This window comes from Cervus elaphus, chromosome 15 (genome assembly GCF_910594005.1).
Source record: "Cervus elaphus chromosome 15, mCerEla1.1, whole genome shotgun sequence".
NCBI lineage: Eukaryota > Metazoa > Chordata > Mammalia > Artiodactyla > Cervidae > Cervus > Cervus elaphus.
Genome location: NC_057829.1, coordinates 11127572 through 11153126, shown reverse-complemented (window position 1 = coordinate 11153126; position 25555 = coordinate 11127572). Strand labels below are relative to the sequence as shown.

Here is a 25555-nt window from a genome sequence, read left to right as displayed (position 1 = left end):
GATTTACTGTTGAAAAAACACCCATATGCCAACCCATGTCGTTCAGAGGCAACTGTACTTACTTTTCAATGATTCCTATATGAGCATTGGCATTAGCTGTGGAGTTTTTTTTGTTAAATGTACATTCCAGGCTCCATCCTAGAGAAAAGATGATTTTCAGAGTGCAAAGTAAGAACCTTTGTTTAGGAAGCTACTGAGGTGACTCTGGTGTCTACCAAGGGTGGGAGTTGTTTGTTGAGGTTGGGGGGCTTCCGAGAGAGCATGGTGGTTTAGTTCAGTTCAGTCACTCAGTCGTTTCCTACTCTTTGTAACCCCATGGACTGCAGCACGCCAGGCTTCCCTGTCTGTCAGCAACTCCCGGAGCTTGCTCAAACTCTTGTCCATTGAGTCGGTGATCCCATCCAACCATCTCATCCTCTGTCCTCCCCTTCTGCTGCCTTCAATCTTTCCCAGCATCAGTATCGTTTCCAGTGAGTCAGTTCTTCACATCAGGTGGCCAGAGTTTCAGCTTCAGCATCAGTCCTTCCAATGAATGTTCAGGACTGATCTCCTTTAGGATGGACTGGTTTGATCTCCTTGCAGTCCAAGGGACTCTCAAGAGTTTTCTCCAACACCACAGTTCAAAAGCATCAATTCTTAGGTGCTCACCTTTCTTTATGGTCCAACTCTCACAGCCATACTTGACTACTGGAAAAACCATAGCTTTGACTAGATGGGCCTTTGTTGGCAAAGTAATGTCTCTGCTTTTTATTATGCTCTCTAGGTTGGTCATAGCAAGGTTCATATTCGGTAGACATTTGCTGAAGCTTTCACATACCCGTCTTGAGTCGCGGGCTGGGGTACATGACGTGAGAGTCTCTGTCCAGCTGTGCTTGTGTTTCAGTGAGAGTTACCCTGACCATTATTTCAAAGTTTGTATATGATGGGAGGAGAGTGTATGGTCTGATGACTGTAGGAAGAGGGCCTTAAGTCAGTCTTGAGACGTGTGTCGCGGTGGGGGGTGATGCTGGGACACTCTTGTCTAGAGAGCAGAGTCAGTGCTATTGACAGTGGGAAACAGAACAGAAAAGCAAGGAGCTATTCAGTGTTTGTGAAGGAGGAACAACAAAGGAGCATTTACAGGGTGTGAGTCCAGGAGTAGGAGTGGGGTCCTGGGGGCAGAAGCCTCTTGTACTGTTTGGAAGAGATAAGAACCTTCCCTGGAGGACAGAGAGAAAGAGAGGAAGGGAAACTGAGGGAATACAGGAGCCTCATTGTGTGATCAGATCCAGAACTGAGTCCAGGTCTCCACCAAGGATGGTGGTGGTCTCCGGATGCACAGGGGTTGCTTACTTTTTCCACCTTCTTGGTCATGAATCCCCCCGTGCCTACAGGATGCCTTTGCGTAGTGGGTGTAGGACTTACAGTATTGGTCTGGCTGCCTCTCCTGTGACTTACAAAGGGTGGCAAGTTAATGTTACTCTTTCAGACAAGTGTCTAGGCATGTGAGTGTCTGGGAGGTAGGTGGCTCCATTCCACTAGATTGTCATTCATTTTCTAGCTCTTGTTGTCTCAGTATCCCCAGGGCTTTTTATGGCTGGGTGGCTCAGTTCCTTAACTCTGCCTTTAAGCCCAAGAGAAGGGACGAGGAAGCGGAGACAAGAGTCCTTTCTGCGTCTGTGCTTCACTGTGCTTTATTGGAGAAGGAAATGGCAACCCACTCCGGTACTCTTGCCTGGAAAATCCCATGGATGGAGGAGCCCATGGGGTCGCAAAGAGTCAGACATGACTGAGCGACTTGACTTATAGCTCCCTGCACTCCATCACCTGTAACATGGTCTGATGGCCACACCTCAGTGTGAAGTAGGCTGTGAAAAATGCTCTGTCGGCGGCCAGCCATAGACCCAGCTGAAATACAGAGCTTCTGTTGTTCCAAGCTGAAGAGGACTTGGCAGCATAAGTTCTTTTTTTTTGTGTGTGTGTGCTTTTTGGTATGCACGTCTTGCAATTCTTTTGTTAAGATTATTCTAAAGTATTGTATTTTATTCTTTTTGATGCTGTTGCAAATGAGACTTTAAACATTTCATTTTGGATTGTTTGTTAGTGTACAGAAATACGACTGATTGTCATATATTGATCTCATACCTACAACCTTGCTGAATTCATTTATTAGTTCTGATAGGATGTGTGTGTGTGCCCTCCCCTTTTTTTCTTCTAATTGCCTTGGTTAGAGTCTCTATAACAGTGCTCAACAGGAGTGAAAAGAGCAGACATATTTCTCTTGTGCATGACTTTAGGGGTAAAGTTTTAAGTCTTTCACTATTAGGTGTGATTTAGAGGTGTGTATTTTACAGATGTACTTTATCAGGCTGGAAGAGTTACCTTCGATTCCTACTTTGTCAGTTATTTTTATCATGAAAGGATATAGTGTTTTGTCAATGGCCTTTTGGAATCAATAGTATTACCATATGTTTTTTTTTAATCCATTTTTTATTTAATCCATTAATATGATGTATCACATTAATTGACTTTATTTTTTTATTTAAATTATTTATTTTACTTTACTGTACAACATTGTATTGGTTTTGCCATACCAGCATAAGTTCTTAAACATGGGACCTGCCACAGAGTCCTTAGTTTTGTTGAATGAATGGGTTGGAATTTGGTCCTGTGGAGTTGGAGGAGGAGGGACACTCCCAAGTAGAGATGCCCAGGAGGTGGAAGGCACAGGACTCGGAACCATGAGCTGCCCACATGGTCAACATGTGGGGCCCTTCCAAAGGCTGTGGACATTAGGTTAGAACACAGAGAAGAGCTGCAGAGAATAAAGCAGGAGACAGACCTCAGAGAGACTGATCATAGGTCAGGTGGCGTTTGGCGGCGAGAATCCAGAGAAACAATTGGCAGAGTACCATCTAAAGACACTGAGAAACGCTGTTTCCTGAGGGACAGTGGAGAGGGATGCAGTGATATTGGGGAAAGGCTAAAACTTTAAAGAGATAAAAATAAAAGATGTAGGGGCCAAGCAGTGTGTCTGAGGAGAGAGAACTGACTGTTGTCAATGTGAGGCTCCTTCCAAAGGTCCTGTCAGATGGGCCGTCGGGGGGTGGTGGTCCCTGTTTCAGAGGAAACCCGCTCAGAGGACATCTCAGGGGCAGCTTATCAGACTGTGGAAATGCATCCACTTTGCTGGAGGCCGTGTTTGTAGCTGAGACTTGACATTATCATGAATTACTTACTTTCTACTCTTTCAATGCTGAAATTGACATTTTTAAAAAAGATCAAGTATATGATTTCTGTCAAGTTAAAAAAAAGACATTTAAATTTCTCTAAATACCAGTAGCCTCATTTGGGATAGAGTTTGTAGTCAGCAAGTGGTGTGAGCCACATTTGTTCAATAGGAAAGTTCAAATCCAGTCTAAAAGGCCCGGATGTTGTCTTTCATTCTCTGGAGTCCTGTGTACAGTGGAAAGTAGAATTTTCCCAGACTCATTCAGGGAGCCTGTATCCTGGCATCTGTCTTATGTGGTCCCTCTGTATTTAATTCTGACCTGTTAGGCTTACACTGTGCAATAGGGAACAAATTGGCAGGTGGTTTCTTTCTTTTTTTTTTTACTTTATTTTTATTTGGAGGATAATTGCTTTACAATGTTTTATTGGTTTCTGCCATACAGCAGTGTGAATCAGCCATAAGTATACATATGTCCCGTCCCTCTTGAACCTGCCTCCCACCCCTTCCTTCACACATCCCCCATCCTACCCCTCCAGGTCATTGCAGAGCACCGAGTGGAGTTCCCTGTGCTATGCAGCTGCTTCCGCTAGTCATCTGTTTTATGTATGGTAGTGGATACATGTCAGTGCATGCTTAGTCACTTCAGTCGTGTCTGACTCTATGACCCTATGGACCATGGCCTGCCAGGCTCCTCTGTCTGTGGAATTCTCCAAGCAAGAATACTGGAGTGGGTTGCCATTTCCTTCTCCAGATATATGTCAGTGCTACTCTCTTAGTTTGTTCCACCCTCTTCTTCTCCCGCTGGGCCCACAAATCTGTTCTCTATGCCTGTGTCTCTATTCCTGCCCTGCAAACAGGTTCATCAGTACCATTTTTCTAGATTCCATATATTTGTTTTTCTCTTCCTGACTTACTTCACTCTGTACAATAGGCTCTAGGTTTGTCTACCTCTGTTCGGCTAACTCAAAACCGTTCCTATTGATGGCTGAGGAATATACCACTGTATATACGTACCACAGCTTCCTCATCTGTTCATCTGTCAGTGGACTTCTAGGTTGCGTCCGTGTCCTGGCTGTCGTAAATAGTGCTATGGTTAACGCTGGGGTACATATGTCTTTTTGAATTACGGTTTTCTCAGCTATATGCTCAGTCGTGGAATTGCTGGGTCATATGGTAGTTTTAGGGCTTCCCAAGTGGTGCTGGTGGTGAAGAACCTGCCTGCCAATGCGGAAGACACAAGAGACTGGGGTTTGATCCCTGAGTCAGGAAGATCCCACTCCAGTCTTCTTGCCTGGAGAATCCCATGGGCACAGGAGCCTGGCAGACTACAGTCCCTAGGGTCGCAAAGAGTTGGACATGACTGAAGCAACTTAGCATGCATGCATGGTAGTTTTATTCCTAGTTTTTAAAGAAATCTCCATAGTGACTATATCAGTTTACATTCTCAGCAACAGTGCAAGAGGATTCCCTTTTCTCCATATCCTCCCCAACGTCTGTTGTTTGTAGAATTTTTGATAATGGCCATTCTGACTGGTGTGAGGTGATATCTCATTGTAGTTTTAATTTGCATTTCTCCAATAATGAGCAAGGTTGAGCTTTTCATGTGTTTATTGGCCATCTGTATGTTTTCTGTGGAAAATGTCTGTTTGGGTCATCTGCCCAGTATTTGATTGGGTTGTTTGTTTTTCTGATATTGAGCTGTATGAGCTGCTTATATATTTTGGAGGTTAATCTTTTGTCAGTTGCTTTGTTTACAATTATTTCCTCCCATTTTGAGGGTTGTCTTTTCATCTCATTTACAGTTTCCTTTGCTGTGCGAAAACTTTTAAGTTTATTAGGTCCTATTTGTTGATATTTGTTATTTCCATTACTCTAGGAGGTGGATCAAAGAGGATATTTCTGCAACTTATATCAAAGAGTGTTCTATGTTTTCCTCTAAGAGTTTTATAGTTTCTGGCCTTACGTTTAGGTGTTTAATCCATTTTGAGTTTATTTTTGTGTATGCTGTTAGCAAGTGTTCTAATCTCATTTTTTTAATTCCCCAGGCCAGAATTCTGGAGTGGGTAGCCATTCCCTTCTCTAGGGGATCTTCCCCACCGAGGAATTGAACCCAGGTCTCCTGCAATGCAGGTGGATTCTTTGCTATCTGAGCCACCAGGGAAGCCTCTTTTAAATGTAGCTGTCCAGTTTTCCCAGCACCACTTATTAAAGACACTTTTTTTTCCTCTGTTGTATATTCTTACCTCCTTTATTAAAGATAAATGCACATAGGTGTATGGTTTTTCTCTGGGCTTTCTATCTTGTTCCATTGATCTATATTTCTGTTTTTGTACCAATACCATACTGTCTTGATTACTATAGCTTTGTAGTATAATCTGAAGTCAGGAAGGTTGACTCCTCCAACTCCGTTTTTCTTTCTTAAGATTTCTTTGACTATTACAGGGTCTTTTGTGTTTGCATACAGATTATAAAATTTTTTGTTCTAGTTCTGTGAAAAATGCATCAGTAATTTGATAGGGATTGCATTGAATCTATAGATTGCTTTGGGTAGTATAGTCATTTTCACAATATTGATTTTTCCAATCCAAGAGCATGATATATCTCTCCATCTGTTTGTGTTGTCTTTGATTTCTAGCATTAGTGTCTTATAGTTTTCTGCCTGCAGGTTTTTTATTTCCTTAGGTAGGTTTTCTTAGGCATTTTATTTTTGTTGTTGTTGTTGCAGTGGTGAGTGGGATTCTTTCCTTAATTTCTCTTCTGATTTTTTGTTGTTAGTGTATAGGAATAAAAGGGATTTTTGTGTATTAATTTTGCATCCTGTGACATTACTAAGTTCATTGTTTAGCTCTAGTAATTTTCTGGTGGTATCTTTAGGATTTTCTATGTATAGTATCATGTCACATGCAAACTGGCAGTTTTACTTATTCCTTTCCAATCTTGATTCCTTTTGTTTCTTGTTCTGTTTCTGGGATTCTGTTTGCTATTATTTTGTTGATGATTTTTGCATCTATATTTATCAGTGATATTGGCCTGTAATTTTCCTTTTTTGTGATAGGTTTGTCTGGTATTGGTAACAGGGTTATAGTGGCCTGGTGGAATGAGTTTGGGAGTGTTCCTCCCTCTGCAGTTTTTGGAAGAGTTTGTGAACAATAGGCATTAGCTCTTTTCTAAATGTTTGATAGAATTTGCCTGTGAAGCCATCTGGCCCTAGGCTTTTGTTTGTCGGAAGACTTTTTATCACAGTTTCGATTTCAGTGCATTTTTAAAAGATTCCTTGTGATTTATGTGCAAGTTGAAGTTTAAGAAATAACCCTTTATTTTACAGATTCCATGTTCATAATTCTTACACAGTCCTTCGTGAAAAGGATGTCTAAGATAAAAAATTTCATTAAGAATATTAACTGAATCTGATGTGAATTTGAATTGATTTAAAATAATCCCCTTTCCTGGTATATGTCCTAATTTTGTGGATTTCAAATCAGTTTTTTCTCCTAGTTTTATTGAGATATAATTGACATACAGCACTCTATAAGTTTCAATTGCACAGCATAATAATTTGATTCACATACATCAAGAAATGATTACCACAGTAAGTTTAGCAAGCACCCATCATTTCCTAGAGATAACATTTAAAAAAAAGAAAAAAGGTAAGACCAGACTTGGAATGGGTGAGATGATGCAGTAAGAAGACCTGACCTCCCAAGAGGACCTCAAAATTAAAATTGTTTATAGATCAACTGTCTATGAGGACAACCAGAGGACCAGCAGAAAAGACCATCTACAACTACAGACATAAGAAAGGAGCCGCAGGAGGGGCAGGAAGGGCAAATATGAGGTTTAGTCAAGACCGGCGCCAGTGGGCAGGTGAACCACAAGCAGAAGAATAGCCACAATTGTGGAGATTCTCTCCCAGGAGAGAGGGGTCTGAACCGCACATCAGGCTTCCCCACCCACAGGCCTACACTGGGGCAGATGAGCCCCCAGAATGTTTGGCTCTGAACGCCAGTGGGCCTTGCTTTAGAGAGAGCCCAAGGGCTGTGGGAAACAGAGACTTTGCCCTTAAAGGGCAGAATCAATAGTTTGAAGGGAACCGGGGGCTGACCCTCTTACTAGTTGTGGACAGTCTTCCAGAGAGACTGGAGGCAGCTGGGACTTACCCTGGGGACAAGGACAATGGCACAGCCTTTGGGGAGCTCTTTCTCCACGTGGACACTGGAGCTGTAGATGCCGTTTTTGGAATCTTCCCTCTAGCTTATTAGTGCCGTGACTTGGCCCCTCAACCAGCGGTCAGCACCGCTCCTGGGATTCCCTAGGCCAGGCAGCTAACTGGGCAGAGACACAAAGCCACCCACCAGCAGGCTGGCTGCCCTGGTCTCCCTAATCCCCTTGTTGCCCCAGGACCAGGCCCTGCCCAACAGAGGGGCATGAGGCAGCCCACCCACCAGTGGATCCTGCAGCCGGCTATGAGGACCCAGACATTCCCATCAGTGGGCTGACTCAAGATCTGGAATGCCTGGGTCTGGAAGTCTAGACCTGAAGACCCAGCTCTACCCCTCAGTTGGCTGACAGCAGCTACGGGACCCCTAGAAACCTTCAGACAGAGATCTTGGGACACAGCTCCACATATCAGTGGGAGAGCAATAGCCCACAGCCATCCACCCACCCTGGTACCTTTCCCTGTCCACTCCTGAGCCGGCTCCAGGACTTCCTGGGCCATGCAGCCAACTGTGCCCGGGCCTAGGCCTGCTCAACAACAGATGCAGCCTCCACATTAGATGGGATCTGGCAACCATATGGGCCAGGGTACAACCTCACCTACCAGTGCACCCACAGTAGTTAACCCTCCACAACAGAAGGACCCACAGAACTGCAAAGGGGGCACCGCAGAGCATTTACAGGAGAGTGCTGCTGGGACCCTAGTGTGTTTCCTGCATAAGGCCCCTTTTCTAACATCAGGAAACGTAACCAACCAAATATATATAAATGAAAAGAGAATTAGGAAAAATGAGATGAGCAAGGAACGTGTTTTAAATAAAGGAAAAAGACACAACCCCCGAAGAAGAACTAAGTCAGGTGGACATAAGCAATCTCTCTGATAAAGAGTTCAAGGTAATATAGGCAAAGATCATCAAAGAAATCTGGAGAAGAATGCATGAACCCAGTAAAAAGTTAGATGTCTCTAATAAATAGAAAATATATCTAAAGAGTTGAGGAATACTGGAACTGCAATTAAAAATATTCTCGGGGTTTCCCTGGTGGTTCAGTGGCTAAGGTTCCTTGCTGCCGATGCAGAGGGCCCAGGCTTGGTCCCTGGTCAAGGCTTCCCTGGTGGCTCAGACAGTGAAGAATCTGTCTGCTATGTAGGAGACCTGGGTTCAATCCCCAGGTTGGGAAGATCATCTGGAGAAGGGAATGGCTACCCATTCAAATATTCTTGCCTGGAGAGTTCCATGGATAGAGGAGCCTGGTGGACTACAGTCCACGGGGTCACAAAGAGTTGGACATGACTCAGTGACTAACACTTTCACTTTTTTCAGGGAGCTGGATCCCATGTGCTACAGCTAAGAGTTCACATGCTACAACTAAAAAAAAAAAAAAAAAGAGAGAGAGAGAGATTCTACATGTTGCAACTAAAAGATGCCACATGCCACATCTAAGACCCAGCTCAGCCAAATATATACACAAATATTTAAAAATACACTGGTAGTAATGCCATGGTGAGTTAGATGATACAGAGGAAGGGATAAGCAAACTGGAAGACAAAATAGTGGAAAATACTCAAAAGAGAAGAAAAAGCTTTTAAATGAGAGTTTAAGAGACTTCTGGAACAACATCAAGCATCCTGATAGTCACAGTACAGGGGCCCCTGGAGGAGGAGAGAGAAATAAATGGACAGAGAACTTATTTGAAAATGTAATAGCTGAAAAATTCCCTAACCTAGGGAAGGAAGCTGACATCCAGATCCAGGAAACACAGAAAGTCCCAAACAAGATCAACCCAAAGTTGTCTATACATTGTAATTAAAATGTCAAGAATTGAAATAAAGCAAGAATATTAACATCTGCAGGGCAAAAGCAACTAGTTTATACTAGGGGACTCCCATAAGGCTGTCACCTGACTTTTCAGCAGAACTGCAGGCCAGAGGAGAGTAGCATGATATATTTAAAGTGTTGTAAAGAAAAAAACCTACAATAAGAATACCTTACCAGGGGAAGGCTATCATTCAGATTTGAAGGAGATATAAAGAGTTTTACAGATGAGCAAAAGCTCAAATAGTTTAGCACTGCCAAACTGGCTTTATGGGAAATGCTAAAGGAACTTTTCTAACCTGGAAAGAAAAGGCCACAACTAGAAATGTGAAATTCCAAAAGGAAAAATCTCACTGATAAAGGCAAATGCACATTAAAAATAACAGAGCAACCACATAGATAGCTAGTTGAAAGACTGAAAGACAAAAGTAGTAAAATCATCTATACCCATGATGAGTAGTTACAGGACATGTGAAATATGTCAAAACAGTGAACTTGGGGGCAGGGAGTAAAAAATGCAGGGTTGCTAAAAATGGTTTGAATTTAAGAGATCAGAAGTTTAAAATAATCACTTATAACTAAAAAGCTACAGTAATCAAAACAGTATGATATCAGCATAGAAAGAGACATGTAAATAAATTGAAAAGGATAGAAAACCCAGAGATGAACCCATGCACCTATGGTCCCCTAATCTGTGACAAAGGGGGCAAAAATATACAGTGGAGAAAAGATAGCCTCTTCAGTAAGTAGTGCTGGGAAGACTGGATAACTACATGTAGAAGAATGGTGCATCTGTCTCCTAAACAAAGGAAATGTAAGGAAACATAAATGGAACCTAATTAAACTTAAAACCTTTGCACAGCAAAAGAACCCATCAATAAAACAAAAAGATAACTTACTGAATGGGAGAAATTATTTACAAATAATATGACCAATAAGGGATTGATGTCCAACATATATAAACAGCTCATTGAGCTCAACATCAAAAAAAGCAAAGAGGGATTCCCTGATGGTCCAGTGGTTAAGGGTCTGTCTTACAGTGCAGGGGACACAGGTTTGATCCCTGGTCAGGAAAGATCCCACATGCCACGATGCAACTAAGCCCATGTGCCCTAGAGTCCATGCTCCACAGGAGAGGCCACTGCAGTGAGAAGCCCATGCACTGCAACTGGAGAGTAGCCCCTGCTCACTGCGGCTAGAAAACACCTGCATGCAGCAATGAAAATCCAGTGCAACCAAAAAGAAATGTCTTTTTCTTAAGTGATTAAAAAACAGGCGGAAGATAGTATTAGATACTTTTCCAAATAGGATGTAAAGTGGCCAGCAGGCATATCAAAAATGTTCAACATGGCTAATTATCAAAGAAATGGAAATCAAAACCACAATGAGGTATCACCTCATACTGGTCAGAATGGCTGTCATCAAAAAGAGCACAAATAGCAAATGTCGATGATGATGTGAAGCAAAGGGAACCCTGTACACTATTGGTGGGAATGTAAATTGGTGCAGCCACTGTGGAAAACAGTATGGAGCTTTCTCAAAGAACTAAAAAAAGAAATATCATATAACTGAGCAATTACACTCCTGCTATGTATCCCCAAAAAACCAAATACATAAATTTTAAAAGATATATGCACCCCAGTGTTCTTAGCAGCATTGTTTATCATAGTCAGGATATGGAAGCAACCTAAGTGTTCATCAACAGATAAATGGATACAGATGTTTTATATATGTGTATATATATATACATACACACACATTACTCAGCTATAAAAAAGAATGAAATTTTGCCATTTGCAGCAACATGAATAGACTTGGCACTATGCTAAGTGAAATAAGTCAGACAGAGAAAGATATGAAAGATTTCAAATATGAAATCACTTATACGTGATATCTAAAAATTACAACAAGATAGTAAATATAACAAACAAACAAAAAAAAGATGGAGACTCACAGATATAGAGAGGCTACTAATGATTACCAGGAGGGAAGAGAGGGAGAGGATCAATAAAGGAGTAGGGGAGTGAGAGAGATAAATTACAGGTATAAAATAAACTATAAGGATATATTGTACAGTATGGGGAATATAGCCAATATTTTACAATAACTGCAAATGGAACATTGCCTTTAAAAATTGTAAATCACCACATTGTATACCTGTAGCTTATGTAATATTGTACATCAGATATACTTCAATAAAAATAATAAATTAAGAAGTAAGCAAACACACAGATGTGTGTACAGAGAGAGAGAATTTTTATTGTCTGTAAGCCTCATGGTTACCACAAACCAAAAATCTGTAATAGATACACACAAAAACAGAGAAAAGTATCTAATTGGTATCTAAAGTTACCTAATTCTAGTATCTAAAGTTACCTAATTCTAAAGATAGTCATCAACTCACAAGTGAACGAAAGAAGAAAAGAACTATGAAAATAGTTCAAAAAGAGTTAACAAAATTGCAATAAGTTCATATCAATAATTACTTCAAATGTACAAGGATTAAATGTTCCTATCAAAAGACATAGATTGGCTGAATGGATCCACAAACCAGACCCCTATGTGTGATACCTACAAGAGACCCACTTCAGATCTAAAGTCACACACAGACTGAAAGTGAAAGAGGTAAAAGGTATTCTGCACAGATGGAAATGAAAAGAAATCTGGGGTACCAGTTCTCATATTAGATAAAATAGACTTTAAAAAAAGACTGTAACAATACACAAAGAATGGCATTAAATAATGATCAAGGGATCAGTGCAAGAAGATATAACGATTGTTAAGTGTATATGCACCCGATGTGCATGTAAATACATGACCCATGTAAATACATGAAGAAAATATTAACAAACATAAAGGGAGAAATTGATAATAACACCATAACTGTAGCAGCCTTTATAGTCATTCTCACAGGTATGAGCTGTTGGCTCATTCTGGTTTTGATTTGTATTTCTATGATGATTAGTGATGTTGAGCGTCTTTTCATGTGTCTGTGGTCCATGTGTATATCTTCTTTGGAAAATGTCTATTCTGGTTCTCTGCCAATGTTTTAATTGGGTTATTTGAGGTTTTTTGATGTTGAGTTGTATGAGTTCTTTGGATATTTTGAATATTAACTCCTTATCAGTCAGATACATCATTTGGAAATGTCTTCCTCCATTCAGTTAGGCAGCCTTTTTTTGTTGTCGTTCTTAATTTCCTTCTGGCTTCCCTGGTGGCTCAGCTGGTAGAGAATCTGCCTGCAATGCAGGAGACCTGGGTTCTATCCCTGGGTTGGGAAGATCCCCTGGAGAAGGGAATGGCTCCCCATTCCAGTATTCTGGCCTGGAGAATTCCATGGACTATACAGTCCATGGGGTCACAAAGAGTCGGACATGACTGAGCAACTTTCTCGTTCACTTTAGTTTCCTTCACTGTGCAAAAAGTTTTTAGTTTGATGTAGTCCCATTTGTTTGCTTTTGTTTTCCTTATCTGAGAAGACATATCCAAAAAAATATAGCTAAGACTGATGTCAGAGAGCATAGTGTGTTAGTTGCTCTGTCGTGTCCAACTCTTTGTGACCCCATGGACTGCTCACCAGGCTCCTCTGTCCATGGGATTCTCCAGGCAAGAACACTGGAGGGGGTTGCCACTTTCTTCTCCAGGGGATCTTCCCAACCCAGGGATTGAACCCTGGTCTCCTGCATTGAAGGCAGATTCAAACAGCATACTGCTTGTGTTTTCTTCTAGTAGTTTTATGGCTTCCAGTCTTATACTTAAGTCTTTATCCATGTGGTGTGAGAAAGTAGTCTGCTTTGATTCTTTTGCATATAGCTGTCCAGTTTTTCCAACATCATTTATTGAAGAAATCGTCTTTTCTCATTATATATTTTTGCCTCCTTTGTTTTAGATAAATTTGACCATATACATTCAGGTTTATTTTTATAGTCTCTATATTGTTAAGTGGATCTATGTGTCTGTTTTTTTTGTGCCAGCATCACCATGTTTTGATTAAGGTAGCTATAGTACAGATTGAAATCAAGGAATGTGAGATCTCTAGCTTTCTTCTTCCTAAAAATTGTTTTGGCTACTTGGAGTCTTTTGTGTTTCCATGCAAATTTGGGTTTATTTGTTCTAGTTCTGTGAAAAGTGCCAGTAGTATTTTGACATGGATTGCATTGAATCTGTAGGTTGCATTCTGGAATATTCAAATTTGCTAACTCTGTATTTTCTGCATTTCATCTAAGAGTTCTGAGATCATTTTGTAAGAGTCAGGTCCTTCCTCTCCATTGTCTATGTAGTTACTGGATTCTAAAAACCTTGTCGTTTGATAGCTTCAAGTTTTTGTTATTCAGTGCGTTAAAATGGAGAGAGAGATAAATGATGATGGTGCTATTTTTATATTAGGTCAAATACCTCCAGGGAATTGTGGAATTGATCCTTTTAGACATCTGTTCTCTCCCATATTATGCTTTTTGGAAGGTGATTGATAATCATTCTTCCTATCTATAATCTTCTGCATTTAAATGTAGCATATAGCTTTTAATAGAGTTCATTTGAATTATATAAGGAGAAGCAAATTCCAAGTATGAGCTGTGAAACAGTCTGTGAAGAGGTTATGTAACCTTCCCTTATTTATGAGCCTCTTAGGTTTAAAAGGCAAGAGAGTGGCATGGAGATATTGAGACTTTTAGAGGTGGTACTTGGATATTGGTTTGGAGAATCGATCGGAAGAGATGAGACTCATTATTTATTCTAAAAGCACCTGAAAGGCTTTTTAAAATGCTGATTGATTCTTTCTATACCCAGATCTCTGACAAGCAAGTTTTTTATAGAGATTTTGCATTTTTAATAAATTCCCATGTGATTATGAGGCCTGCTGTTGCAGGAAATATACCTTGAGAACTACTGGACTAGGTTTGGGCAAACCAATTAGAAATCTCTTGCATCAATCTATGCAAATTATAGTATGGAAGTAAATGCTGATATTAGAGTTGAAATAGGAAAGGATGGGTTCCACAGATTTATCAAAGTTAAAACTGACAGGACTTGTCAGACCAGAGCATGCAGGGGAAGGAGGGGAGGTGGCTCTAGAATGATTTCTGGATTTCTGACTTTGATGGTGGATTGAAAGCGGTGGTGCTTGATCTAAACATATGGAATAAAAGAGGAGAAACTGAGTAGGTTTTGGGATTGGGATTGATGATAAGTTTTGGGGGTGGGATTGATAAATTTGGTATTAGACATGTCAAATGAAAATGTATGTGGGTAATCAAAGTGGAAATGTTAGGAAAATATCAATAGGGTACAGCTGAGGTGAAGATGGCTGTTAAAAGAATACAGTTATGTAAATGCAGGCATATATGTTGATGGAGGAGAAAATATACATCATATGTTGAAGAGAATACGGAGCTGACAATGGAACTCTGGGATATGCCAATATTTAATGTGAAGTCAGAATAGTTCGCTTTAAAAAGGCCTTAGGACTGGCAGGAACCCTGCAGTAGAGAGTGCCAACTTTGCTACAACACGTTGTACAAACTACAACAAGAGCTACAACAAGTAGCCAGTTGTCTCACCAGCAAAAGTTTATTTGGAAATTGTTAAAGGACTTGTAATTGGGGAAATAAATACAAGCTTTGGACCACAGGGAAATACTGAGGACAAAGGGGAGGAGCTTATATAGAGAAAAAGAGGAGTGGGCAAGGCTGTTCTCTATGAAAATTCATTGGAGGAAAGTGAGAGTTCAGCTTTCTCATTGGCTGTGCTACAGAGTTTTCCATTGGCTGAACAGGAAGGTTCAGCATTTCCATTGGCTGAACAGCAGGAAGAACATCTCCCTTCCTCCTACCAGGGAAGCAGAGGCCCCTTCCCTTCGGAGATGGGCTTCTCTGGTGGCGCAGATGGTAAAGAATCTGCCTGCAATGCAGGAGACTGGGTTGTGATCCCCGGGTCGGGAAGATCCCATGGAGAAGGGAATAAGAACTCACTCCAGTATTCTTGGCTGGAGAATCCCATAGACACAGGAGCCTGGTGGCCTGGTGCATGGGATTGCATAGCGTCCGACAGGACTGAATGAGCTAACACACACACACACACAAACACACACACACACACACACACACACACACACACACACACACAGGACTGAATGAGTTAACACACACACACACACACACACACACACACACACACACACACACACACACACACACACACACACACACACACACACACACACACACCTCTTGAAGCTAGGGGGACCCTCCCTTCTTGTTCAGGGTAATTGGTAGGCATGAGAGCTCCCTTTGCTGGCCTTCCTGAGGCCAATTTTAGTTGAGGCTTAGAAATTACTTTTGACCAAAGTTTTTGTAAGGGTGTAATCAACATGTCAGCTCCACAGGAAGGTCAAATGACACAAGGATGCAGCCATTTCCATTGTATTTAGGAATCAGGGGGTGATAGAAAATCTTAGGAAAAGCAGTTTTGTCAGAGTAGCACAGATGGGATCCAGATTATATTTACTTGAAGTTAGAAACTTTTTTAGAACAGAATACATGCCTTCTGCTTTTCTGATATTAAGTTTCTATTTTTTCATCTCTTTGGAGGATATGGTTATTGATTAAAAAATAGTTTAGGTGAATGGATTTAAATTCAAGTTCTAAGTTGAATAAAATGTTTAAAGAGCAAACTGAGAATCAATTTCTATGGCTTTTCTGTTATGAGGTGCTGCCTCTTGTGGGTTATTAATGTCCCTTTCCTCAGGAAGCTTGCAGAAATAACTGTGCACAGTTACTCTCAAGAGTCTTCTCCAGAACCACAATTAAAAAGCATCAAATTCTTCCGCGCTCAGCCTTCTTTATGGTTCAGCTCTCACATCCATACATGAGTACTGAAAAACCACTGCTTTGACCATACACAGACCTTTGTCAGTTCTTCAGTGTATTCTTGCCACCTCTTCTTACCCACAAAACTCCACAGGTGGCAAGAATACATTGAACTGGATAACCATGATGCTGTGGTCACTTGCCTAAAGCCAGACATCCTGAAGTATGAAGTCTAGTGGGTCATAGGAGGCCTTACTATGAACAAAGCTAATGGAGGTGACAGAATTCCAGCTGAGCTATTTCAAATCGTAAAAGATGAAGCTACTAAAGTGCTGCACTCAAATGAGCCAGCAAATTTGGAAGACTCTGCAGTAGCCACAGGCCTGGAAAAGGTCAGTTTTCATTCCAATCTCAAAGAAGGGCAAGGCCAAAGAATATTCAAACTACCATACAGTTGTACTCATCTCACATACTAACAAGGGAATGCTCAAAATCCTTCAAGCTAGGCTAAAATAGTACATGAACTGAAAACTACCAAATGTTCAAGCTTAATTTAGAAAAGGCAGAGGAACTAGAGGTCAAATTGCCAAAATCTGTTGGATCAGAGCAAAGGCAAGAGAATTCCAGAAAAACATCTACTTCTGCTTCATTGACTACACTAAAGCCTTTGACTGTGTGGATCACAACAAATTGTGGAAAATTCTTAAAGAGATGGGAATACCAGACCACTTTACCTGCCTCCTGAGAAACTTGTATGCAGATCAAGAAGCAACAGTTTGAACTGGACGTGGAACAACAGACTGGTTCAAAGCTGGGAAAGGAGTACGTCAAGGCTGTATATTGTAACCCTGTTTATTTAACTTCTATGCAGTGTACATCATGCAAAATACCTGGCTGGGTGAAGCACAAGCTGGAATCAAGATTGCTGGGAGAGATATCAACAGCCTCAAATATACAGATGAAACTACCCTATTGTCAGAAAGCGAAGAGGAACTAAAGAACCTCTTGATACAGGTGAAAGAGGAGAGTGATAAAGTTGGCTTAAAAGTCAACACTCAAAATGCTAAGACCATGGCATCCAGTCCCATCACTTCATGGCAAAAAGAAGGGGAAAGCGTGGAAACAGTGGTAGATTTTATTTTCTTGGGCTCCATAATCACTGCAGATGGTGACTGCAGCTATGAAATTGAAAGTCACTTGCTGCTTGGAAGAAAATCTATGACAAAACCTTAACAGCATGTTAAAAAAGAGAGATATAACTTTGCTGACAAAGGTCTGTGTATAGTCAAAGCAATGGTTTTTCTAGTAGTCATATGTGGATGTGAGAGCTGGACCAGAAAGAAGGCTGAGTGCTGAAGAATTTGATACTTTTTAATTGTGGTGCTGGAGAAGACTCTTGAGTGTCCCTTGGACAGCAAGGAGATCAAACCAGTCGATCCTAAAGGAAATCAACCCTGAATATTCACTGGAAGAACTGATGCCTGATGCTGAAGCTGGAGCTCCAATACTTTGGCCACCTGATGGGAAAAGCTGAGTCATTAGAAACAACCCTGATTCTGGGAAAGATTGAAGGTATGAGGAGAAGGAGGCAACAGAGGATGAGATGGTTGGATGGCATCACTGACTCAGTGGACATGAGTTTGAGCAAACTCCAGGAGATAGTGAAGAACAAGGAAGCCTGCTCTGTTGCAGTCCATGGTGTTGCAGAATTAGACATGACTTAGCGAGTGAACAACTTCTGAAAAGGTTTGTCTTATTCTCTACCCATATCCCTGATAGGAACCAAGAATGCTATTATTCCTGTTAAGAGTATTTTGCTGTAATTTGTGTGACAGTTGGCCAGGATTATTTTATTAGTTTTCTGATTGATCAACTTAGGGCAGCTGTCACTTCTGGAATTTGACCATAGACATTTTTCTTTTACTTCAGTGTTTTTCCAAGCAAATTTATCATGGAATCCTGAGAGTAAATAGAGGTTGCTGCCCTACACATGATTGGTATCTGGCACAGTAGTGTCATAAGTAGGAACTGTCACTGGCATGTTATTGTCTGAAAAACATAATTTAAACATGCCCACGTCTGTGTATGGAAACTTATCAGGTTTCCCTGGGCTAATTCTACTGGACTCTCTGGAAAGATCTGAGATTGAGCTAACACAACCCATTGGATTTGAAGATTGTATCACTGTTAATTAGTTGGAAAGTTCCTCACAAAATGTGGGCCAAATGCAGAATGAGAGCAATGGCCAGTAAAGTAGTGAGCTTTCAAGAAAAAAAAAAAAACAAAAAACTGCATTAAAGCACATGTTCTATTTTGTGGTCAAACTAAGCTGATCTAATAGAGTCTCTGAGTACTTTTATTTTTCCCTTTACTGTTGGCCAATGTTTCAAGGTTTTGCATTTAAAATCAAAGAACACTTTTAAAATCTCAGGCTACAAATGATCAGATGTATAAGTGTTATTTTACAGAGACCAGTTTAATTTTCTATGTGGTTAGAAATTTCAATGTTGGTAAATCAGGCCCTTAGAAGGCTGGTGAGAACAGTGCTGCGGGTGATGAAGAGCGGGGTGAAGGCAGGGATTTTGAAGACAGGAAATGTAAAATCCAAGAGCTCTTTCACATCAGTTCTGATCCTTTAACAATAACAAAAGTTATTTGTTTCTCATATAGAATAAAAATTACATGATATTAAGCATATTACTGAGTTCAAGTAACATTTCTTACTTTTGCTTTCTTTCTTGAGCAGGTTGTCAAGTTGCTAAGCAACACAAGGTCTCAAGCAGTTGGAATATTGATGTCTAGCCTTCACTTAGATATGAAAGATATACAACATAGTAAGTGAAAAATGGGCTTCCCCTCTGGCTCAGCAGGTAAAGAATCCACCTGCAATGCAGGAGACAGTCTGCAATGTAGGAAACAAGAGTTCTAAGAAGGGTTGGAAAGACCCCCTGGAGAAGAAAATGACAACCCACTCCAGTATTCTTGCCTGGGAAATCCCATGGACAGAGGAGCCTGGTGAGCTACGGTCCAGGTGGTCACAAGTGTCAGACGCGACTTAGTGACTAAAACATCAACAAGTGAGAAATGAAATTTCAGCTTTTGAATATTAAAATTTGGGCTGAAGTGGAAAAATTATTTCATCCTTAGATTTTCTGTGTATGTTGAGATTAGTGTATTTCCTCTGAGTGCTACCAAACTTTCTGCCATGATTGTTTCTGAAAGGGTTATGGGTAATTTGACTCTTGTGTTATTTCTCTGTCTTCTTAAGAGCCTAATTCTCATGTGACATGTTTAGTCTGCATTAGTGAGTACTTAACTTTTGATTCATAAGAAATGCTGGTCCCACCGTGCTCTGTACCTGATGGACTGCTCCATGTCATGTCCAAAAAAGGACTGGTGAACACTCCTGAGATCCAGGTGTGGGCTCCGTGTCAGCCCCTGACAGTACCTGGGGAGGATGGTCCACAGGAGAGGAAAATCTCTGAGGGTGAGCAAAAGATGTTTGCTGAGCTAACACAGCAAAGAGGAAGTAAACCTAAGACTTTCTAATAGATCAGCTAAAACCGGTGTAGGAGTTACAGGAAAGCATCTTTAGATTGTTGTTTTTAAAATGATCTTATGATTGGAGATGTCAAAGAGTAGACTGGATTGCCATATACAGTGATTAAATGAAAGCTCAGAGCTGTTCAAGAGACTACATGATCATTTGTCTCAGATGTCCATAAAGCAAAGAGGGGGTGATAGGGTGTGTTCTCTTCCTCCTCTGGTTCTGATAGGCTATTGAGATGCTGAAGGAATCACTAAAGCAGCTTTATTATGTATAACTTTTTAGTGTGGACAAGTGGTCCCTCTTTTTTCAATTCCTTGGATAACTAGAATGTAACCCCTAGGCTTCTCTACCCGTGTTATTTTTTCTAGTAACCATTAAAGATAGTTTCAAATTACTCTTGGCCGCTTATATATTGTTGGTTATCCAGACCCATGGAAGCAGTGATATGGTAACCTTTTGTTATTTCTTTAATGATGTTGTTTTAATTTACATCTTTAACCAGGCTTATAAAATAAATTAGGATGACTTTCACCATTTTTAAAATGATTTTTGTGTCAGTGTTTTAATACTTGACTCTGCTTTAGACAAATATCCCTATCAATATCATTCTATCACATTGTGCTGAAAGATACTGCCTAAAGGTGAATAAAGGAGTTAAATTTATATTCAAATGTCCCTTGAGCTGTTCTGAGTCTTAGAGTAGATTTACAGCAGATTAAATTTTCCAATGGAATGCCAGTTTACCTGTAAACAAAATACGGTTTATAAATTGTGAAAAGATTTACTTGGCTTTCCAGCTTACCACTTTATGTATATGGATTCTATTTGGTTGGCTTAAAATAATGTGTGGAGTAACTCATAAATAGCACAAGCTTGGCGTGCCCTGTCACTAGAGGAGTAGCTCAACCACAATTTAAATTTTTATTAAACTGCTTTGATGGTGAGGAGAGTTTCTCAAGCTGAAGCATTGGGGGCCATTGTCATGGAACAGGATGCAAAGGCAGATGCCAGGAAGGTTGGTGCAAATGTAGTTTGGGACCATGAATTTTAAATCATTATAACTAGGCTCAAACACATCTTTGTTAATCAAAATAGGAACCATTACAATCAATACATTTGTGCCATCGAGAAATAAGTTTGTTTATTCCTGCAGTGTAAAAATCTGTGCCTCAGGATTTGGTGAACTGTTGGAAAGCATTTCTGTATCCTGCTCGTTGTGGAAGTGTTTTCCCTGCAAAAAGTTGTTGAGATGCTTGAAGAAGTGGTAATCAGTTGGCAAGAGGTCAGGTGAATACAGTGGACGAGGCAAAACTTCACAGCCCAATTCCTTCAACTTCTGTAGCGTTGGTTGTGTGACGTGCAGTCGGGCGTTGTCGTAGAGAAGAACTGGGCCCTTTCTGTTGATTAAAGCTGGCTGTGGGCTTTGCAGTTTTCGTGCAGCTCACCAATTTGCTGAGCATACTTCTCAGATGGAACGATTTTGCTGGGATTCAGAAAGCCGTAGTGGATCAGACTGGTAGCAGACCACCAAACAGTGACCATAATCCTTTTTTGGTGCATGTTTGACTTTTGGAAGTGCTTTGAAATTTCTTCTTGGTCCAACCACTGAGCTGGTTGTCACCAGCTGTCATATAAAATCCACGTTTCATCACATGTCATAATCTGATCAAGAAATGGTTTGTTTTTGTTGTGTAGAATAAAAGAAAATGACACTTCAAAGTGACAATTTTTTTGATTTGTGGTCAGCTCATGAGGCACGCAATGGCATCACTAACTTGATGGACTTGAGTTTGAGCTCCAGGAGATGGTAAAGGACAGGGAGTCCTGGCATGAGGCAGTCCATGGGGTCGCAGAGAGTCGGACACAACTGAGCAACTGAGCGACAACATGAGGCCCCCACTTGCCAAGCTTTTTCACCTTTCCATTTTGCTTCAAATGCTGCACAGCGGTAGAATGGTTGACGCTGAGTTCTTCAGCAGTGTCTCGTGTAGTTGTAAGAGAGTCAGCTTTGATAGGCTCTCAAGTGGTCCTCGTCAGCTTGTAACGCTGGCCACTGTACTTCTCATCCTCAAGGCTCTCGTCTCCTTTGCAGCGCTTCTTGAACCACCATTGAACTGTATTAGCAGTTCCTGGGCCAAATGAGTTGTTATAACTTATATGTTATAAGTTGTCTGCACTGCTTTATAGCCCATTATTTACTCAATAGGAAAATCACTTGAATTTGCTTTTTGTTTAACATCATTTCCCTAGTCTAAAATAAGTGTAAAATAAACAGCAAGTAATAAGTCATTAGCAAAAAAAATAAAGTGAAAAATGTGCATTAAGATGATGTATATATATACACACACACACACATATATATTCATAACCATAATTTATTTAAGATAAATAAGATAAACATAACCACATTTATTTAAGAATGTATTCTAATACCAAATGGCAAATTTTAACAGTGCAAAACTTGAATTACTTGTGTGTGTGTGTGTGTGTGTGTGTAGCGGAGTTTTATTACAGTGAAGAGGGGCAGAGAAAGCTTCTGACATAGACATCAAAAGGGGGCGGAGATTGCCTCCTTGCAAGTCTTTAGCAAGGGAGCTATATACTTTTTCAATTAGTTATTACAATAAATCAGAAGAATGTCTCAAGGTTGTAAAAATTTTACCAGACCCACTCTCACAATTTACATTTTAAGATAACAGGATTACAACTTAACAATAGGAAGATCTTACCAGGCCCACTTCCATAATATACATTTTAAGATAACAGGATTAGTCAGAAGGTTTTCAGGAAGGAGAAACTGTCCTCAAGCAGTTATATATGTTGTTATATAATCTTTAGTACAGAGTCTAAGCTGAGTTGTGTTGTTGCTTAATCATCAGTTCAGGGCTTAAAGAAAGAAGTTTTATGTGACTAAGGCTAAGGAATGTAGAGAGAAAAAAAAAAAAGACATTTATCCTTTCCTCTTCCTTGAGAATTGCAGACCCCTCTCTCCTCCTCAGGGACCCTGGACTTCTTAGCAACCTGCCTAAGAATTGACTCTCATCCCCCCTTTTCTTTTAGGAGCATTGTGTTGCCAGGGGAAAGGGGCGTCATTTTTGTTCCATAACTACTTCTGCTGTGATGGGGCGCTGTCCCTAAATTGTTGAGGCAGTGTATTCCCCTAACCCTCATATTGAAGGTCTCTGACCCAGGGGCCCCAAATAATAGTTGAAGGAGGCTGCGGCACTCTAGGAGCCTGGACAACCATTTGTAACTTAAAAGCTTTCACATGGTTAGAAACAAGTCCAGGTACACAGTTACAGATGCAGGGAGCAAACAGTAAAAACAGAACAGTTAGAATGATTATGATTAAGACAGTTTTCCACCAACGGGGGCTAGTTAACACTTCCCAAAGTGAGGCGACTGAGGCTTCAGGAGAATCCATAGCCTGAATCATCTTGTTCATGTGTTTAGTAAAGTGAGTAACATTAGCGCTATATCTGGTATAGAGAACATCATTAGAAATGCTGGGCTGGAAGAAGCACAAGCTGGAATCAAGATTGCAAGGAGAAATATCAATAACCTCAGATACGCAGGTGACACCACCCTTATGACAGAAAGTGAAGAAGAACTAAAGAGCCTCTTGATGAAAGGGAAAGAGGAGAGTGAAAAAGTTGGCTTAAAGCTCAACATTCAGAAAACTAAGATCATGGCATCTGGTCCCATCACTTCATGGCAAATAGATGGGGAAACAGTGGAAACAATGGCTGACTTTATTTTTCTGGGCTCCAAAATAACTGCGGATGGTGATTGCAGCCATGAAATGTAGAAAGTTATGACCATCCTAGACAGCATATTAAAAAGCAGAGAGATTACTTTGCCAACAAAGGTCCGTCTAGTCAAGGCTTTGGTTTTCCCAGTAGTCATGTATGGATGTGAGATTTGGATTATAAAGAAAGCTGAGTGCCGAAGAATTGATGCTTTTAAACTGTGGTGTTGGAGAAGACTCTTGAGAATCCCTTGGACTGCAAGGAGATCCAACCAGTCCATCCTAAAGGAAATCAATCCTGAATATTCATTGGAACGACTGATGTTGAAGCTGAAGCTCCTTTGGCCACCTGATGCGAAGGGCTGACTCATTGGAAAAGACCCTGATGCTGAGAAAGATTAAAGGCAGGAGGAGAAGGGGATGACTGTGGATGAGATGGTTGAATGGCATCACTGACTCAATGGACATGAGTTTGAGCAAGCTCCAGGAGTTGGTGATGGACGGGGAAGCCTGGCGTGCTGCAGTCCCTGGGGTCGACAAGAGTCAGACAGAACTTGGTGACTGAACTCAGCTGAACTGATAAGCCCATTGGAAGAGACCATTTCTCTCTGCGCTAACCAGTGCATCAGTTTTTTTGTTTTTGTTTTTAACATCCCTCTTTACAGTGATAATAAGGTATTCCATGTTTATATATTTTTTTTAAAATTTTTAATTGAAGGATAGTTGCTTTACAGAATTTTATGGTTTTCTGTCATACATCAACAAGAATCAGCCATAGGTTAATTCGTACTTTTCAAATACTCTATAAAGTCTAGAAGCAAGATAAGTTACATAAGGATTGATTGACAGGGCCACTGGAGTGTGTAGCCTGAAGAAGAGAAGGGCGAGGGGAGGGGTGTGAGGGCAGATGATCGAAAGGCGAGGAGAGGGCAGTACGTTTGTTGGGTGTTGCTCCAGAAGACAGAACAGGAGCCTAGACATTTCATCCTGTGTGCCAAAGGCCTTTAACACTGAGAGCTTCCAGTGGAGAGGAGCTTATGCCAGCAGATGTGACTTCTGACAACCCCTGAGCAAGCCATCCTCAAGGTTGCTCCCTTTTTCTTTTTTCTTTTTGTATCTGATGGCACAACCCTGCCTCCTACATCCGAGTGGGTCTGACTAGAAGGGGCCGACTCCTAGAAACAAGTTCATCCATTTCAAGGGGCAGGTGCTACGGGAATAGAAGTGGTGTCCAGTCCTGGGGGGAGGTCTTGTCTAGCAGGTAGGTGTCCGAAGAGGACAGCAGTGGACAGCTGGTGACTTAGGTGTGGGGCTGCCCACATGATGTAGAAAGGGGATTAGGGCACCTGAAGCTAGGAGCTCCCGGAGCACGTGACATGCAGCATGCACAGGACCAGTGCACTCTCGATACAGCCTCCAAGTGGCTTCCAGGAGACAGAAGGGGAAAGGAATGGCGGGATGGGAGACGAGGTTGTCAGCCGGAGATGGAGGCGTGAGCAGGAGTCATTGTACCAAAGTTGGGGGGCGGTAGAGAAGGCGGGCACAACGTGACAGGGCCAAGCAAGGTGCCCCACCCCCGGGCGAGCCCCCAGCAAACACACAGACATGTGCCCTCACACCTGTCCTCTGGTGGAACTCGGATCTGACACTGTGACTGATAGTCACCGTTGGACCTTCTGTCCGGCCTGAATCGCCAGCGTTGAGCCTGGCCCTTCCTCTTGGACCGCAGTTCCCCATGGAGGTGTATTTTCCTACTTTCATGGAGAAAAGCTAGGTTTCTTACTGAGGTCGTCTGCGTATCTCTCTGTTAGAGTGTTCTGAGCTGTGGTATCTGTTGCTCATTCCCTCTCTTTTCCGGCTGTTTGCCCTGTAGAGGAGGAACATGGATGCCTGAGAGAGGTTCCATGCTGTTGTGTGTGACTGAGGGGACACGGGCTCCTGCATGTCGGTTCATGAGCTCAGAGTAGCTGGGGACCCAGCATTCCCAGTGGAGGAGGGAATGGCAACCCACTCCAGTATTCTTGGCTGGGAAATCCATGGATAGAGGAGTCTGGCAGGCTGCAGTCCAGGGAGTCACAAAGAGTCCGACACGACTGAGTGGCTAAACCTCAGCAGCAGGGTTCCCAGAGAAAGCGTGATAGGCCTTCTCTTCTCTCGCTGAACGAGAGAACTCGGACAAACTTTCCACCAGGAAGGGACGGGGGACCATCC

At 41.4% G+C, this 25555-nt stretch overlaps 1 protein-coding gene across 6 annotated transcripts in view; it reads left to right on the top strand.

Annotated features, from left to right (window-relative positions):
* The window catches only part of LOC122708795 (elongation factor-like GTPase 1), a 61739-nt gene that overhangs the window by 1425 nt on the left and 34759 nt on the right, over nucleotides 1-25555 (top strand). The window contains exons 1-2 of one of the 6 annotated variants that reach the window (XR_006345325.1): nucleotides 17752-17792; nucleotides 18793-18880. The exons of 4 other annotated variants lie outside the window; for them this stretch is intronic. The gene's annotated coding sequence lies outside the window, so the exon portion shown is untranslated. Of the gene's footprint in view, nucleotides 1-17751; nucleotides 17793-18792; nucleotides 18881-25555 lie in introns of those variants that run through there. One more of the 6 variants, XR_006345324.1, reaches the window with a different exon arrangement.